This window comes from Misgurnus anguillicaudatus, unplaced genomic scaffold, assembly GCF_027580225.2.
Source record: "Misgurnus anguillicaudatus unplaced genomic scaffold, ASM2758022v2 HiC_scaffold_28, whole genome shotgun sequence".
Lineage (NCBI taxonomy): Eukaryota > Metazoa > Chordata > Actinopteri > Cypriniformes > Cobitidae > Misgurnus > Misgurnus anguillicaudatus.
This window is the reverse complement of record NW_027395278.1, coordinates 1,483,628-1,500,076: the sequence shown is the minus strand read 5'-3', so window position 1 is coordinate 1,500,076 and position 16,449 is coordinate 1,483,628.

The following is a 16,449-nucleotide window of genomic DNA, read 5'->3' as shown; positions in this document are numbered from 1 at the left end:
GACACGTTTGCAACGCCTCTGTGCAGCTATTTCAGTCATACAAGACCCATCTACTTGAATGAGGGCCTGTTTACACGAGAATGCTCAAGGGTGAAAACGTAAAAATATTTCATCGGATGTGCCTTTCGTTTACACGGCGACCGCGTTTTGGGGGCTTAAAAACGCAAAAAAGTGAAACCACCCTCCAGAGTGGAAATCTTAAAAACGATCTACCGTTAAAACGCAAAAGTCTGCTCACGGTGGCTCTCGTCGCGTACGCGTTTACGTCACAGGCGTGCGCCAGTTCAGGAAAATAACAACAAACATGTCGGATTATTTCCATACGTCGGACCTGTAAATATACAAGTCTTTCCAGCAGTTGTACGAAATATTCACAGCTAGTATTACTGATCAGAGAAGGCGCATTAATTGCCTCAGTGAAACTGTTGATGCGCCGATTCGTCGGAGGCAAAACAGACGGCTTTGGACGAGACCTGGGAGAACCAGGAAGAAGGTTGTACGCAGGCACACGGAATTGGTGTTGTTGTGTGTCAGTGCTTCACACTGCCACCTAGCCGCCTGGAGTGCATACTACATCGAATATCACACACTTTTGCGTCAACATATGCACGCAGATTTCCCCCTCAAAACGCTCGTATAAACGTGGAATAAAAAGTGATGACGCAACGTCACTTTTGCGGTTTCTTTTCAGATCGTTTCCATGTAAACGTAGCCTGAGATAAAACTCATATCTCGTAAATTACTGGCTAAGGTCATAATCATACAACAATTAAACCTGATCAACTGTGACATCAATTTTGTTTCTTAAGCTCCAATCGTGCTCAGGTTGCTTTAGCTACTTGAGCAAAGACTAGCAAGTAGCCCCGCCCACAGAGAATCTACAGTCAATCGATTGATGATTGGCTCTTTTATTAGAAGGCTGAACTTGCATCATTAGCAACCATATTGGACAAACGCATTTCCCCCTTTCATACAGAACTGCAACATCTTTTAAATATCTTTAGCTGCATTCAGACTAGCAGCGACTAGCAGTAGCAGAGCGATTCAATTTCATTGATTTCAATGGAAGCTTAGTGACTTCCAGCTACACAAGCGACAGAACCATTGAGGACTGGATGGGGCGTGTCCAGTCGTGCGACAAAGTTGAGAAATGTTTAACTTTATGCAAATTATGAACGACATTCGGGAGCGACTACCAATGAGAACGAAGCATCTCTCGTCAGTTACTGGAATGGACGTTACTCATTTGTTCATGACAACCAGATATAGAAACACCTCTTTTGAAAGAGACGAGCAACACACAGGGACAAAGTCGCTTATAATGTGAATGTACTGTACCTTTATTATCTTTGGTTAGAATCATACTGTTTTTTTTACACTATGTGTTTTCTTTCTCTTCATCTATCTGTTTTTTCTTCTATTTGAAAGTTTTTTCATTTGTAATGAAATATTGAAAAAGCCAACTTTTCCGGCAAGGGGGTTGCTTGTGGATATTGCATGTACATTACAGCATACAAAATCATGAGAGACTTAATTTAGTCTAAGCTTTCATAACACTCTTTTTCATCTATTCGGTGGTTATATCACACACAGGGTTTCCCCTTTAAATGATGCATGTGGGAATTAAAGAAATCTTTGCTTAAACTCTGCAGAATGAATTCGGAGTGGAAAAGAAAATGTTCTGTTCTTGATAAGCTAAAGATCAATTGTTTAACATTCATGCATATTTCACACACATGTTCATAATTTTTTACTTGCTGTCGTGTTGTTTTAAATGATTTTAAAAAGTGGTTTGTTCTACTTAAGCAATATAGTTTGATGTAACACATTTGTTTTGGTTTTCTGTTAAGTATTAGTTTCTGGGAATTACCATAATGATGAAGAGTAAAGGTTTCGCTGAGGTTCAAGTAAATTAGAGCCATTCTGGCATATATTTACTCAATGAATTCTTTCACATGGCAAAAAATAAAGAGATGTTAATAGATGGTTTTATCAGACGCACACATGTTTATTTATCTGTGTGGCTAGTGCCTAAACTGATCTCTGAAACAAATACTTTGTTTAAAATAAAACACTTTGCTTTGCTAAAGACGAGGGGAGGGAGACAACAAGCATGGATCACAACTGTGTGAAGATTTTTGGCAGCCAGGCAAGAATTCAAGGACATTTAGCAAACATTGTATACATTATTTTACACAGTAATGTTAGCGCAGTGAATGGTTGATACACGTTAGATATGATATATAAACACAGGGTTGTTTATTTCCCTTGTTATCAGAAATAAACTGTGAAAGGACTCTGTTGTTATTGATTCTATACGAAAGTCTAACGGAAGTTGTGTTTAGTCCACAAAAGCCGTTTGTTTATGTTGTTGCTGCTGAAACTGCCTATAAAAAATAAGACTGAAGCATTTAAAGTTAATTTGCTCAACACAAATGAATATTTTTAGGTAAAGTTAGAACAAATTTTGAGTGAACTTAATATTTATCTGTCTTTACAATTTACCAAATATATGTACAAATAAATATATTGAAGGAATTTTTTTACAACCTGTCGCTGGGGCGGTACCCTTTCTAAGGGCCAGATTTACTAAATGCGGCAAATTAGTAAGAAAGGAATTCCAAATAAGCACAGATGGGAGTGGTAATATCTGCGGGTTATTTACTAAAAAGGCTCATTTTCCAGACTATAATTCGCCCCGGAGTATAAGTCGCATCAGTCAAAAATGCGTTTTGAAAAGGAAAAACATATGTAAGTCGCACTGGACTATACATTTATTTAGAAAATGATTTTACAAAATCCAAGCCGAAGAACAGACATTCAGGGCCCTATTTTAACGATCTGAAACGCAAGTCCGAAGCGCAAAGCGCAAGTGACTTTGTGGGCGGATCTTGGGCGCTGTTGCTATTTTCCCGGCGGGAGAAATAAGTCTTGCGCCGGGTGCAAATCAATAAGGGGTTGGTCTGAAGTAGGTTCATTATTCAAGGTTTACAAGAAGTTTTGAAACAGCTGGTACTGGTGACCGACTTCTCCTAGTGACTCCTCTTTCATTTCCTCCAGAAAATAAAAAGTAACATGGCTTTGCAAAAAATATTTTTGAATAATATGTGCCTCTGGCATTCCAAAAAAACTGCTAAGTGTGGAAAATCCTCTACCTTGTACCACACGCTTTCTGATCTCTGCCAAGTTTTTTTCCTATCAGCAACAATTGCAGACATTTCAAGTGCAAAATGATTTAAGACATGCTTTTTTCTGCCTTAAATAATGCCGCAAATGCCAGTTAAATCGCATGTGAAAACATTAGTAAATCACATTGCATGAATCATTTAGATAATCTTGTCCCATAAATTTTGCCTCTGAAAGTGAAACTCCTAGAAATGCAGACGCAATAAGGTCAGGACCACACTTTTCAGCGCTAATTATTAACTGTGCGTCTTTAGTAAATCCCGACAGTCGTTATTTAATGCCAAAATGATGGTTTTGCGCTGGCGCAAGCTTATAGTAAATCTGGCCCTAAATTTACACCTTTGTATATAATAGATGCATACAGTGTATTAGTAACTCAAAAATCAAAGTTACATTGATACCTTAAAGGTACATACCACTGATCTATATAAATGACTGGATTGCACATAGAATGCTTAACGTAACAGCGTGAGGTGAAGCCAGCGCAGAGTTCGAGCCGCCATCTTGGTATACCCAACCGGCAGACGGCGTCATTGACTTCCATTCAAAATCATGTTTTAAATTCACCTGCTTTACAGCGTATCAGTCACGCAAGATTATTTTTAGGATATGTGTACGTAAATAAATTGTTAATTTTGGTGTTATTTGCAATGTTTATGCTTTAATCGGGCAGGAAAATGGATTTATAAAAAACCGTTAAGGTGAGTGTGTCTGCTGCGTTCTGTTAATGACACGGGTATAAATAAAGTTTTTTTTGACATTCAGCTACACGGTCAGCGTTATTTCTCTTAATAAGTTTAGGTAACTTGTAAGTTTAGATAACATAAAACCAGCAAATTATTGCATGCACATACGGTACAAAGTATCGTAAGTATTTATTTAGATTTCAGAATGAGCTCGTTTGTCATTAATACTAATGCTGCGGTCTGTCTGCTGATCTGATACTGTAATGAAGATGAATGTATAATAACTGATTAAAAACTAAAATATACAACTTTCAGTAAATAACTATGTATATGCTTAGGACGTTTGTGTTGTAATAATGTACAGGGTAACTTCAGATATAAAAACGAAGACTAGTAAAGTGATGTTTTATAATTAAAATCTGATTGTGTCCATTGATTTAATAGAATGTTTGGGTATACCAACATGGTGGCGCGGTGGCTTCACAGTTGTGACGTCATGCGCAATCCAGTCATTTATATAGATCAGTGGTACATACAGTACTGTATATGTACCTGAATGGTACATATTAAGACGTTTTTAAAGGGTACTGTCCTAGTGACTACTTGTTGTACCTATTTTCGTGTGTGGAAACGGGTGTCATAATTTTATTAAGTTAAACCAACTGTTATTGTCTATGTTACATAAAAAGGAGAGCTCTTCTTAAAGAATCTTCTTGCAGTTACTTTTTATTTAAACATAAAAGTGCAAAAACTATAAAAAACAGAAAGTATCACAAACGTAATTCAGATGACTGTTGTGTACTGATGCCATACCCTAGCACTAGCGCTTAGTCGTTGCTGAAAACATTATCCTCAAATCTCATTCTCCATGCTGCAAATTCGAACTGGTGCGCCATATTCAGTTAAGACACGAGAACCAATAGCCTTTGGTGTAAATGTCATCAAACCAGGCGTGGCAGCTGTGCCATTTTTTAATCTGAATGCAAATGAGATGTCAGACCTATGCATTAGCAGGTTATCAGTGTATAATTAAATTTCACACAAAGCTATTGTATGGCTAAAGCAATCTTAACATATAATATATGTCTCTTTAAAATCTATACATCTATTGGTGAACAATGTGAGGGTGAGTGAATAATGACAAAGTTTATTTAGTCAGGAACTGTAGTTCATATAATTCCACATATTTTTCTTAACACACTGATCCTGTCACCTGGCCTGTTACAGTGAAAATACAATTGAGACCCCAGCAGTTTCCTTTCTGATCTCTGAAAGCTCTTAGAATTGACTTCAAGCTGTTTAAATGTAGAGCTTGTGCTCACTGATCTTTACAGCACAGGCTGGATTGCAGAGGGATGGGGGCAGCAGGCTTTAATTGAATTGTAAATGGGAGCGGGTGCAGGATGGGCCCGGGTGGGGCGAGCAGCAGATGGGATGCAGGGCCCGGCCCTGCAGGGTGAAGTGGGTGTTTGAGTGGGGCTAGAGAAGAGGGGTTGGACAAGGGGGAAGGGTGGGATGGCAGGATGCCCGCTGTTCGGAGATGACCAGATCTAGAGACGCCTGTTGATCTGGTGCACACTGCAGATGAGAGAAGTCATGGAGAATAGCCAGTATTTCTCTTTGTCTGACTGTCTAGTTCTGCTGGGGCTTACCGTTCTATCAGCGTGGCCTCTCAGAACTACATCTGTTTCTCAAATTAAATGATCAAGATGTTGCCTAAATGGATCTGTTTCTTAACAAAACATTTGCAAGGAGTCTTTATTTTCTAAGCCGTATATAAGGGATACATGTTTCCATTTTGATGAGAACCATATGGACAGTCACAATTTCAGTCAAGTTTCCTGTATGAAGGAAATCATTTCCTGTGGTTTTGAATTGTAATCCTATTTTGCATGATATTAATAAACCATCCAATTAAGATGTTAAAATGGGTTTAAAGTATGGTGAATTATGCTGTATAATGTGAGACACTTAAAGGTGGAATACGTAGAATTTGTGCCAAAACAACAATAATAACAAATGACGTAGATTAATGACGCTCTGAAGCAGCGTGGAATTATGTGATTTGTAGTCTTTAACTCAACCGCTGATTGCCATCAATCAGACGCGAACGAGAAATCACGTTTACGGATAAGGTAATCAAGTCTTATAAATGTTGCGTTTGATGACATTGTTTATTTCATTATGTAAGTTTATATGTGGTGTTCAAAACGAAATTGTTAGTCATAGATGGTGCAGTATTAGTCCAAATTCGATGGTTAACACAGCACAGAATTAAGTTTTCAAAGTACAATCTACAATGATTTTTCACATATGTATTGACAGTACAAATCTTATTGTGAAGTGTCTTAAAATGACCATTTATATTGCTGTACAATACCTCTTGATGTGCATATCGTCCGCGGGAAGACGCGCTGATTACAATCTACACACTAATGTTGTGATCAATATAATAGCATACGTTTTTTGAAGGGTAACGAATCAAAACAACTTACCCATCGCGTAAAACACAAGCAAGATCAGAATCTCTGTCTAGTTAAATGTTGTCGCGAAGCTCTCTCCATCCAGATAATGCAACACCGATATTGATCCTCATTCTTTCTTTCGTCTTGTTCCAAACTCTTCTTTAGTCGTTTGGCTGGCCCGTAAGCTTACGGGAGCTGTCTTTGCTGACACAACCAGCGGCAGACGATAAAGAGTAATCATAGTCCATAAACAAGCGCGTAGCCCGACAGGCACTAACGCATAGTTCCGCATTTGCCCACAAAAACTCAAGACAGTGACTTGTTGCCTCGCTGCCTCATGAGGCAATGACTTTGGAGGCATGAAGGCAGCTCAGACAAAGGCTTTTGGACACACTTTAAAGGCAGCGTGTTTGAAATATAAACAGAGAGCGCTTTTGTGATAACTAATCACATATTTGAAAACTACACTACTAATTTCTCGCTAGAAATGCAAAAGGTGTAAAAAGTGAAAATATACATTTATTTACACTAAATTTGTGCTCCAGTCGCTTCCTTGGCCGCCATTTTATTTTTTCGAACTCGGCCACTGTTGTCATGTGGTTTACGTCAGTAAAGGCGGTGACAAAGGGTCACATGGATATTAACGTCATTGACAGGAGACTGCACTGCCCCGTGTCAATGTTTTGAATGGCAATTTTCTCACGATTTACAAGTAGTTGAAAACATTAGAGATATTGATAGTAATCAGCTGGACAAAATATATAACACTGGCCTAGTGGTTTTTGGATATTTTGCTGCAAATATCTTACAAATTCCACATTTAAGGTTTGGATTCATTTCTTGTTCCATTACATGCATGCTTATGTTATTATTAACTGTTTAGTCATGTGACCAATGGGATGCAAATAATAAAAGGTCACAGAGAAAAAACTGACTGTCGACTGTATCATACATACATGTATATCAAACATATTTAGAATAGCAAGATAAATAGGCTTAGAATGGAAAAGGCCATTGGTCAATCTGTCAATCTGTCTATTGATGTACAAGCTCTGCCCCTAAAACAAACAAACATATATAAATCAACAAAAAAATATCTAAACCGAAACACTCTGAACCAACATGAACCCTTAAAAGTGTGAAAATGTTTTCCTTAAAAAGAAGAGCATAGAAAAGAGAGAAGCTTAGTCAACCCGAACAGAGAAAAAGCAAAGGAAAAAACAGAGAGAGAAGGTTGGATTTAGTTCTCCTAAGGGAAATTACAGCTCGCTCTGCAGGCAAAATGATCCCAGTCTGCCCTCCTCAGGTGAAGACGATTTGAGCCACATCTCTACCACATCTCTGCTCTCTCTCTCTCTCTCTCTCTCTCTCTCTCTCTATCTCTCTCTGAATTTTTAATTTCAGATCAAATCGAAAGCAATTTTGAGAAAATTAATATTTAATCTGCTTTTAAGATTATGTTAAATGTCTATGAACATGTCTATATTACTGTACAACAGTACATCTAAAAGTAAAAAATACAGTAATAGAAAGCTGTAAACTGTTCACATTTCCATTATCTATGACAATAAATTATTGCAGAAACTTGAGATGAATACATGCAGATGAATACATTTACAGAATATGGCATATATAGAAAATACAGCAAACCTAAAATATACATTACTCCTTATGCATTCATACTACTTTTATAATATAAGCACAACAATAAAAGTGAGGTGATTATTAAAAAGAGTAGCGACTGTATCATAACTCATTAACTGTAAGAATTGTGTTTACTTTATAAACATCAGTTTGCACTTTATTTCATCGACACAGCATCTGCTCTCCATAACGTTGCGGCATTGACAGCAAGCAGCTGCCTTCCTGTCATCCTCACACACTCGCAGTCTGTCCTGAGTCTTGAGTCTGCTTCATCTCTATCTTAAACTATACACTGTTGCTCCCAATAACTCACACTGACGCATCACTCTCACACATTTACTTCAGACCCCTGTAGTTGTATTCCGGTTAATGGAAGAGATTGCTATTCCAAGATCATTAACTCAGCTTACTGATGTGTTTAAGAGCTGATTTTTGTACACCTGTGCTTGGATTTACACTTTACCTGGGTAATGATATATAGAGTACAAATAATTTAATAAAGTATTAAATAAAGCTTAATAAAATATAACCTAAACAAGCTCTTTTTTATTTATTTGTGTAGATAATTTACACACTGTAAAAAAGGCAGCATGAAGTTAAAACAACTTGGTAATATTTTACGTTTAGCTTGTAATAAGTTGACATAACTTATAAAAACAAGTTAAAGTCAAAGTAACTTAAAAATATATATTGATTTGACATAATTTTTTTTACAGTGCACTTTTACACATGTACTTTAGGAAGAAAAATAAGTTTGTGCATCTGAGTGGAAGTTATAGTGATTGATACGCTCCTGTATTCACATCACAGAAAAGGGATCTTACAACAAGTGTGCTTGAAACCTTTCCCACTAATGAAAAACAAAAACTAAAATGCTACGCACAATAAGACCAACAGAACCTTTTCGATGTAGGTGTACTGTTTTTCTTCAGGGAAAGAGAAGAGAGATGTTACTGTTGACTCCTGCCACAAATCCTTACATGATAAGACTAGGATCAAGGGAACATACTGTAATATGCTGGAGAAGGTGTGCTGGGGATCAGATAGCCAGGCCTTTGATCCAACAAGAAGAATTCCTTTCTGTACCTGTGACATTATACAAAACACTGCATTTCAAAAGCAGTTGAATGTAGCGTTGTCATACTTGGTACAGCATCTTTACATGTAACCAGGGTGCGATTTGCCGGGGGGGATGCGTGGGATTTCCCCCTTTCTGGTCAATGTATCCCTGCCTCTGCTTAATTATTTTTATCCCCGGTGGGGATGAATTTATCCCCCTCTCAAAGTGATCAGTGCTACTACACTAGTGGCGAGACGGATCACAAAACTTATCACGGATCCGTGGTTTGATTAAAGTCAATTTTGTTTTAAAATGCGCTACTTTGGCTGGCTCTGATACAGCTGCCGCGCAGCATCTCTGTATTCACCACTCTGAAGACTTGATCAATGTCCCGCCCACGGCGCTATCTGATTGGTTACAGACCAGGTTACATCTCACGAGTAATAGCCTATCAACACTTGCGAGATGGTTATGGAGCTGTGTGTCGAAAAGATGAAATGCAGCATATTCAGCCGCATATTAATAAAGCGGGAATAAAGATCACAATCTGATTATCTGTTTATGATGACAAGCAGAGTTAGTGTCCCAGTCACACCATTGAGAATGGCAGAAGTTACACACATGATAAATGCCGATGAGGCGTTTAGCGAGGCGCGGGCGCGTCCAGTTTGCGCAAACGAGGCTAGTGACTAACACATAATGCATCTGACTTTTCTATAATTTCACTGTAAATCACTGTAAAGCATCGCGGTGTAAAGTTAATGTTATTACTTTAAAAGCAGCATTAAAACGGTTTCTACTGTAATGGTTTAACTTTGCAATCAATACATTGTTCATATTTATGTTTAAGTTGACACTACATTGTGCCATATAGTTTTGCCATTCAAGATTTAATTATTGCGTGTTTTTTCGTTGTGCATGATCACAGTTCATATGTGTGGGGAAAAAAAGCTATTACAGTAAAAATATTGCGTTAGGCTGCTTCATGAGTTAATAAGAAAAAAGATTTTACAATTCCTGCAAATGCAGTGATGAGTTCATGTTCTCATGATTTATTTTATGAATTAAAATGTTTTAAAATGTGCTGTGGACAGAGACGCATTATGTCAAGAATTATAAAAAATCGTCAATAAGCTCATAATTTGTGCTAAAATAGTATAAATCTTTAGTTTTAAAACTATTTTGAAAAGCTGGTTATATTTTTATGTTTCTGCGCAAGTTCAGCAGACAGTGAGGTTCGGGTTTGTTCCGATCAGAGCTCGTGAGCGGAGAGCGCATTTCTGAATATTAGAAATATTTAAATTAGAAAAATATTTAAAAAAATAATAATATTATAATGGATTTTTGTTTAGGTCGGACAATAATTACCAAATTTCTCTCTCATATTGCTCTTCATAACCACTGAAAACAATCAAAAACGTTAAAACTAGTGGTGGGTACAAAATGACTCATGACGAAATATGGTGGGTACCCACCGTCGCCGAAATCGACGCCTATGAAAACATCCCCCCCTCTGTTTTTTTCACAAATCGCACCCTGCATGTAACCATATTCTTGCCAGTGTAATGATATAATCCATTTGACCAACATTGAGTTTAAATGGACATACGTGCATATTTTACAGTAACGGTGGTCGATACGCGTTCTTCCGATCATTAATTAGAATGGCCAACTCGCGTTTCATATTGACAGATAAATACGCTCAGTTTATTAAATAGTCTACGCCTTAGTTTATTAAATATGCTTAGTTTATTTAATATTAATTATAAATTTATTAAAACTATGAAGGGACAATGAATCAATCAATACACTGACATGGTAATGCTAGACAGATACTTTGTTTGCACAGTCCTACCGTAATTTTGTCACTCCTATACGTACACTTAGCCGTCAGGGGGGAGATGTTTACCTCGATGAAGGAAGTCATTGTCTCACCAGGCTATGTTTATTGCTGAGCTTCGATGAAACTTCACGAGACCGGTGAGATGCTTCCACAGGGCGGGAGATACGCAACGTGATTGACAGCTTTGACACCAAATGGATATACGTGAAAATCAGATGACTTGATTTCACAACTTTTCATTGGCCATTTAGATATGTGAAGCATACTGTATACGGAAATGAACCTAGACATTCAATCCGTCGAAAAATCTCAAAAATTGATATACGTGGTTTTCATCGGACTGCGACGATATATAGACATAACTTTTAAACGTTTGTTAGAAGTTACCCAGCTTTCATATGTTATCAAAACCCCCCTGAAAATCATATGTATAATGTAATGGGTTTTCCCAGATCTCATCACAAATATTATTATAGTTCTTTGAAAGCATTGCATGTTTATTGGCCTATTTCCTTACAAATTTTAACAAATAGACCCCTTCACAATTCACGTCACAGGCGGCTCCCACTGCGCATGTGAAAGTCATTACAGCAGATTGAGTTGCGTAATATTCGGTATCGTCAAAAATGCCTACTTGCCTCGTGGGGTGTGAAAATCGCACCAGGTCTTCCGTTAAGTTTTTGCGGGATTCCTGCAGAATCAAAAAAATACAACATATGGCTGCAAGCAATTAAACGTGCAGACTGGGACAATGCAAAGACCAAATAGGCTTGTGTTTGTAGTGATCACTTCATTTCAGGTAAGTCATCATTTTTCAGCCCTGTTAGATTAAACTAGAAAACCTAAACAGTTTGACCCCATGCTGCGCACTTTCCACATCAAAGACCATTTTTAGAAATACGGACGTTGCTGGGTTTTATTTTTGTAAACGCATGCTCTACGCTCAAATATGTGCACATGCTTATAAGTGAGGTCCCAGATTTATTTTCTTGAAATATTTTCCCAATATGCCATGTTGATGGACACAGCTTGTGTTTTTCTTACATCTTGTGATCTAGAATGGTTCTTTCAGCTGTTGGAGCTCACTGTGGAATAATGATCTGATTCTGCAGCATGAAGGTAAATAAACAGAAGTGGAGAATAATATTGCGTAGGAGCATAAGCAATGGGAGAGGGATTTCCTGTAAGACTAGATGTTTGTTTGAATGCGCTCAGCATTGATTAATAGGAAGCCGGTGGATAAGACCTGCATCTCAGAGAAAGAGCTTGGAAGATAAATAGAGAGAGAATATATATGTTGAAATATGTTGGAGAGGAACTTCACCTCCTTTTTCTTGTCAGTGTCTGTTCACTTTTATTTTCCTGGATTGATTTCACATTCATGGGATCATCTTTCTAATTTAATGATGTTGTATGTTTGAGCGGTACAACACTGACCTGACAGAAGAAATCTATTTTTCTAATATTTCATTTTTATTACTTTATTCCTTATTCAGACAATAAGATTGAATTAAAACAAAACAAAACAAGCATAATTGGTATACGCAAACACCAAATCTAACCCTAAACCGAAGCGAAAATGGTTTGAAAATAGGAAAAAGCAGTTGAGTAACCAATCCATGAGAATGCCACGGAAAAGACAGTCCGTAGCAGGGCCACGGAAAAATGCGGAGATCCGTGAGAATGCCACGGACAAATGAGCACAAAAATCCAACCTTTGATTTAAGTACATTACTTTGGTGGTAAAGAATTTACACGTTTAGAAAAAAAAAATTAAATCATGCGTTCCACAATTATTGGCACCCCTCATATTAATACTTTGTACAACCCCCTTTTGCCAACACGACAGCACTTAATCTCCTCCTATAAAATTTCACAAGATTGGAGAACATAGAGAGAGGGATCTTTGACCATTCTTCTTTGCACAATCTTTCTAGATCATCCAGTGTCCTGGGTCCTCTCTTATGCACTCTCTTCTTTAGCTCGCCCCACAGGTTTTCGATTGGGTTGAGGTCTGGGGACTGAGCTGGCCATGGGAGGACCTTGAGTTTGTGACTGCTGAACCTTTTTTGTGTAGATTTTGCCACATATTTTGGATCATTATCCTGCTAAAAGCCCCAATGACGACCAATCTTCAGCTTTCTGGCAGAGGCCCTCAGGTTTTTATTTAAAAGGTCCTGGTAGTTCAAAGCATTCATAATGCCATGCACCCTAACAAGGTTCTGATGGCCTTTGGAAGAGAAACAGGCCCACAGCATCACAGATCCTTCACCATACTTCACGGTGGGCATGAGGTGCTTTTCGGCATACTCATCTTTTGTTTTACGCCAGACCCACTTAGAGTGTTTGTTGTCAAAAAAGCTCAATCTTAGTCTCATCTGACCAAAGCACATGATCCCAGTTGAAGTTCCAGTACTGCTTAGCAGGCTCCAGATGTTTACGTTTGTGAGAAAAGGATTTTTCCTTGCATGCCGCCCAAACAGCTTGTTGGCATGTATAGAGGTTCTGATAATTGTTATGGAGACTTTGTAACCCCACGATGGCACTCTTTGATGCAATTCTGTGACAGTAAGCTTAGGAAATTTTTTTATTCCTCTAAACATCCTCCTCACTGTGCGTTGTGGCAAGATAAACTTGGGACCTCTTCCAGCCTTGTTTGTCACTGTTCCAGTTGTTTAAAACTTCTTAAAGCGTAACTAAACCCCTGGTCAGAGCCTGACTCCGCCCACTGGCAATATTTGAAAAATGCAAGAAAAGTAGGCAGATCCCAACAGAGATAGAGGGGACGAACTAAGCTCGTACCAAGTGTGTGGTGAGATCGTAACAAGGGCGTGGTAAGCTTGAACCTGCTTACGTCATGAGTCATTTTTTGGACCCAACATCCAATAGGAAAATTCAACTGCAGTAGCCACCGTTCAACCATATATTGTAGTATTGAAACACTTTATATCCAAATGTCAAAAAACTTACTAAAATCAATGAACAGCACTGATAAACCATCATTCTTACAGATCAGTAACTAAAAAAAGTTGGATTAGGGTTTAGTTACTCTTGATTCCTCTGACTGTAAATACGGGCAAGTTAAGGCAAGTGACTATTTTCTTGTAGCCATTGCCTGACTTGTGAAGGTCGACACACATCTGCCTTACTTGAATGGTGTGTTCTATTGTCTTTGCCATGATGACAAATGGGTAAGAGACTTAGACCTCTTTGTCACGTCATATTTATACTCCAGGGAAACAGGAAGTCATGAATTACTAATTAAAACTTCCTAGATACCCTGACCAACTTTAGCAACTACAGAAAAATATATTTAAAACTTTTTTTTATTATTTTTCATAGGAATTGTTAGGGGTGCCAATAATTGTGGAACAGGTGATTTTATAATATATATATTTTTTCCTAATTTGTGGACTTTTTAAAAAGTATTATTAACTTGTGCTAAAGGGTATATTTTTCAAAATTTTTCTGTTAGAGATTATGCTGCTGCAAAAAAAGAAAGAATTAATTTGATCGCTTTTAACACATCTTAAACAGGGGTGCCAATAATTGTGGAGGGCACTGTGCACACGAGTCATTTCAGTATTACTGATGTACACAGTTTTCATTTAGGAGTTTTTTTTACCCCAGTGCTCCAGATGTTTTCACTTCCTTCACTTAAATCTGCTGCATTATAACCTGATGCGCCTTACGTTTTGCGTTCGAATCCGACCCTTTCATTTGGCAATAGGGTTTGCCATGAATAGGACAAAACTACAAACACCAAGCGACCCACCTGATCCCACTGTGCGACCCACTAGTGGGTCATGACCCACAGTTTGAAAACCCCTGATCTAATGAACATTTCTGTACCACTAAAAGATCTTTGTAGTGGAAAAAGGTTCCCCAAACTATTTTATGGTAAGGAGAAATGAGGAGCTCAGATGCAAAGCATTTAAACGCCACCTCGGTCAAAAATGAGTCAAGGATATTAACCGAATGTCCTCGGCATGTACTGTACTATACTGTACGTTCGTCAAATATTTGCACCTCAACTCCGCTAAGTCCCAGTCTCAGGTCATTCAGAAATATGTGTTTGTTGGCAGAATCCATTAAGGGTCTTATAAAAAATCTCAGATGCACTTCGAGGGTTTTGCATCTGAGCTCTTCAAATGTTTCTGTTAAAAACATTTGACTGAAAGGTTCATTGGGAAACAAAAATGAATTATCTACAGCATTGCAAAACAAAGAACCCTTTTAGTTCTGTTAGTCTTATGTAAAAATGGGCAGATTTTTGGAGAATGACTTAAATTTTGGCCTTTTACTTAAACAAATCATATGGCTTTAGAAACTTGAAATATATAGCACATGGGTCACATTTAAGATTCTCACAAAAAAACTGTTTCAGTGTTGGGCCTGGAATGACTTGAAGGAGCTGTAAGTAAATAATGCCAGAATGTTCAGTTTGGGATGAATTATTTCTTTGAAAAAGCCCATGATGCATTGCAGGGACTGAGTTCGAGGACTGTCTTCTATTTAGCAACGTCCTCAAAGAAAGGCAGTTCCAGGTAATGCTAAATGAAATAATAAATTCAGGGCTCACGTTGTCTTGTTCCTGGACGTGATCTTGACATTCGGATGAGGACACCGCTTGCCGTCTGCCTGATGAAGTGAATGCAATGGACGTCTAGATAGTTTTGCGTGTGTGAGACAGAAAGAAATGGATGATGGGAAGTGACACAGTTTTTTGATAAAGTGAGGACATTGAGTTAGAATGAAGCCTCTCTTTCTCTCTCTCTCTCTGGGCTAAACAGCTCTTCTGTCAGTCTTTATGGCTACTTTGTCCTCAGGCAGACTGTGGCCTCCTGCATTTGATGACTCTGTTTCTCTGTTATAGCTTGTGTTGATGGCTGTGTTCATTGACATTGGCTCTGTGCTGTTAAGTGAGGACATTGTGGCCACATTGATCATTTCATAGGCAAAGTGTGGCATGAAATATAGTTGCTGTTTGCTGATAGAAAATAAAACTGATTTTTAAAACAATAATTTTTTTTAACTCTTTCCCCGCTAGCATTTTTTTAAAAGTTGCCAGCCAGTGCCAGCATTTATCATGATTTTCACAAAAGTTTAATTAATTCCAGAAAATGTTCTTCTTTAAATATATAAACATGCAATATATTAAATGAAATAACAGACCCTCTGCTTTCAAACCAAAAAGTTTTATCCTACCTTAATTACTTCTCTTCCTATCACCTCTCAAATATGGGTAGGTTTCTTCAAAAACACCAAATTTTAAGCAAAAAGCTGAGATAATTCCATTTTTGTGAAAGAGTTTTCATAGAGATCAGATTCAGAGAGATCCTTAAAACATACACGGAGTTCTTACTCTTTCAGGTGAGGCGTTGCATTCGGGTTTATACGTTGCGGAACTTATACAAGCCAACTGGTGGACAATAGTGGATTGCCAGAAGTACTCGTAATTGGCAGGGAAGCGTTTTCTCTTAATTGACGAGTTAACTGCCACCACAAACTGCAAGTCTGGAAAAAAACTGGTATGGTGTTCCTGATTCTCAACCTGTGGATGTT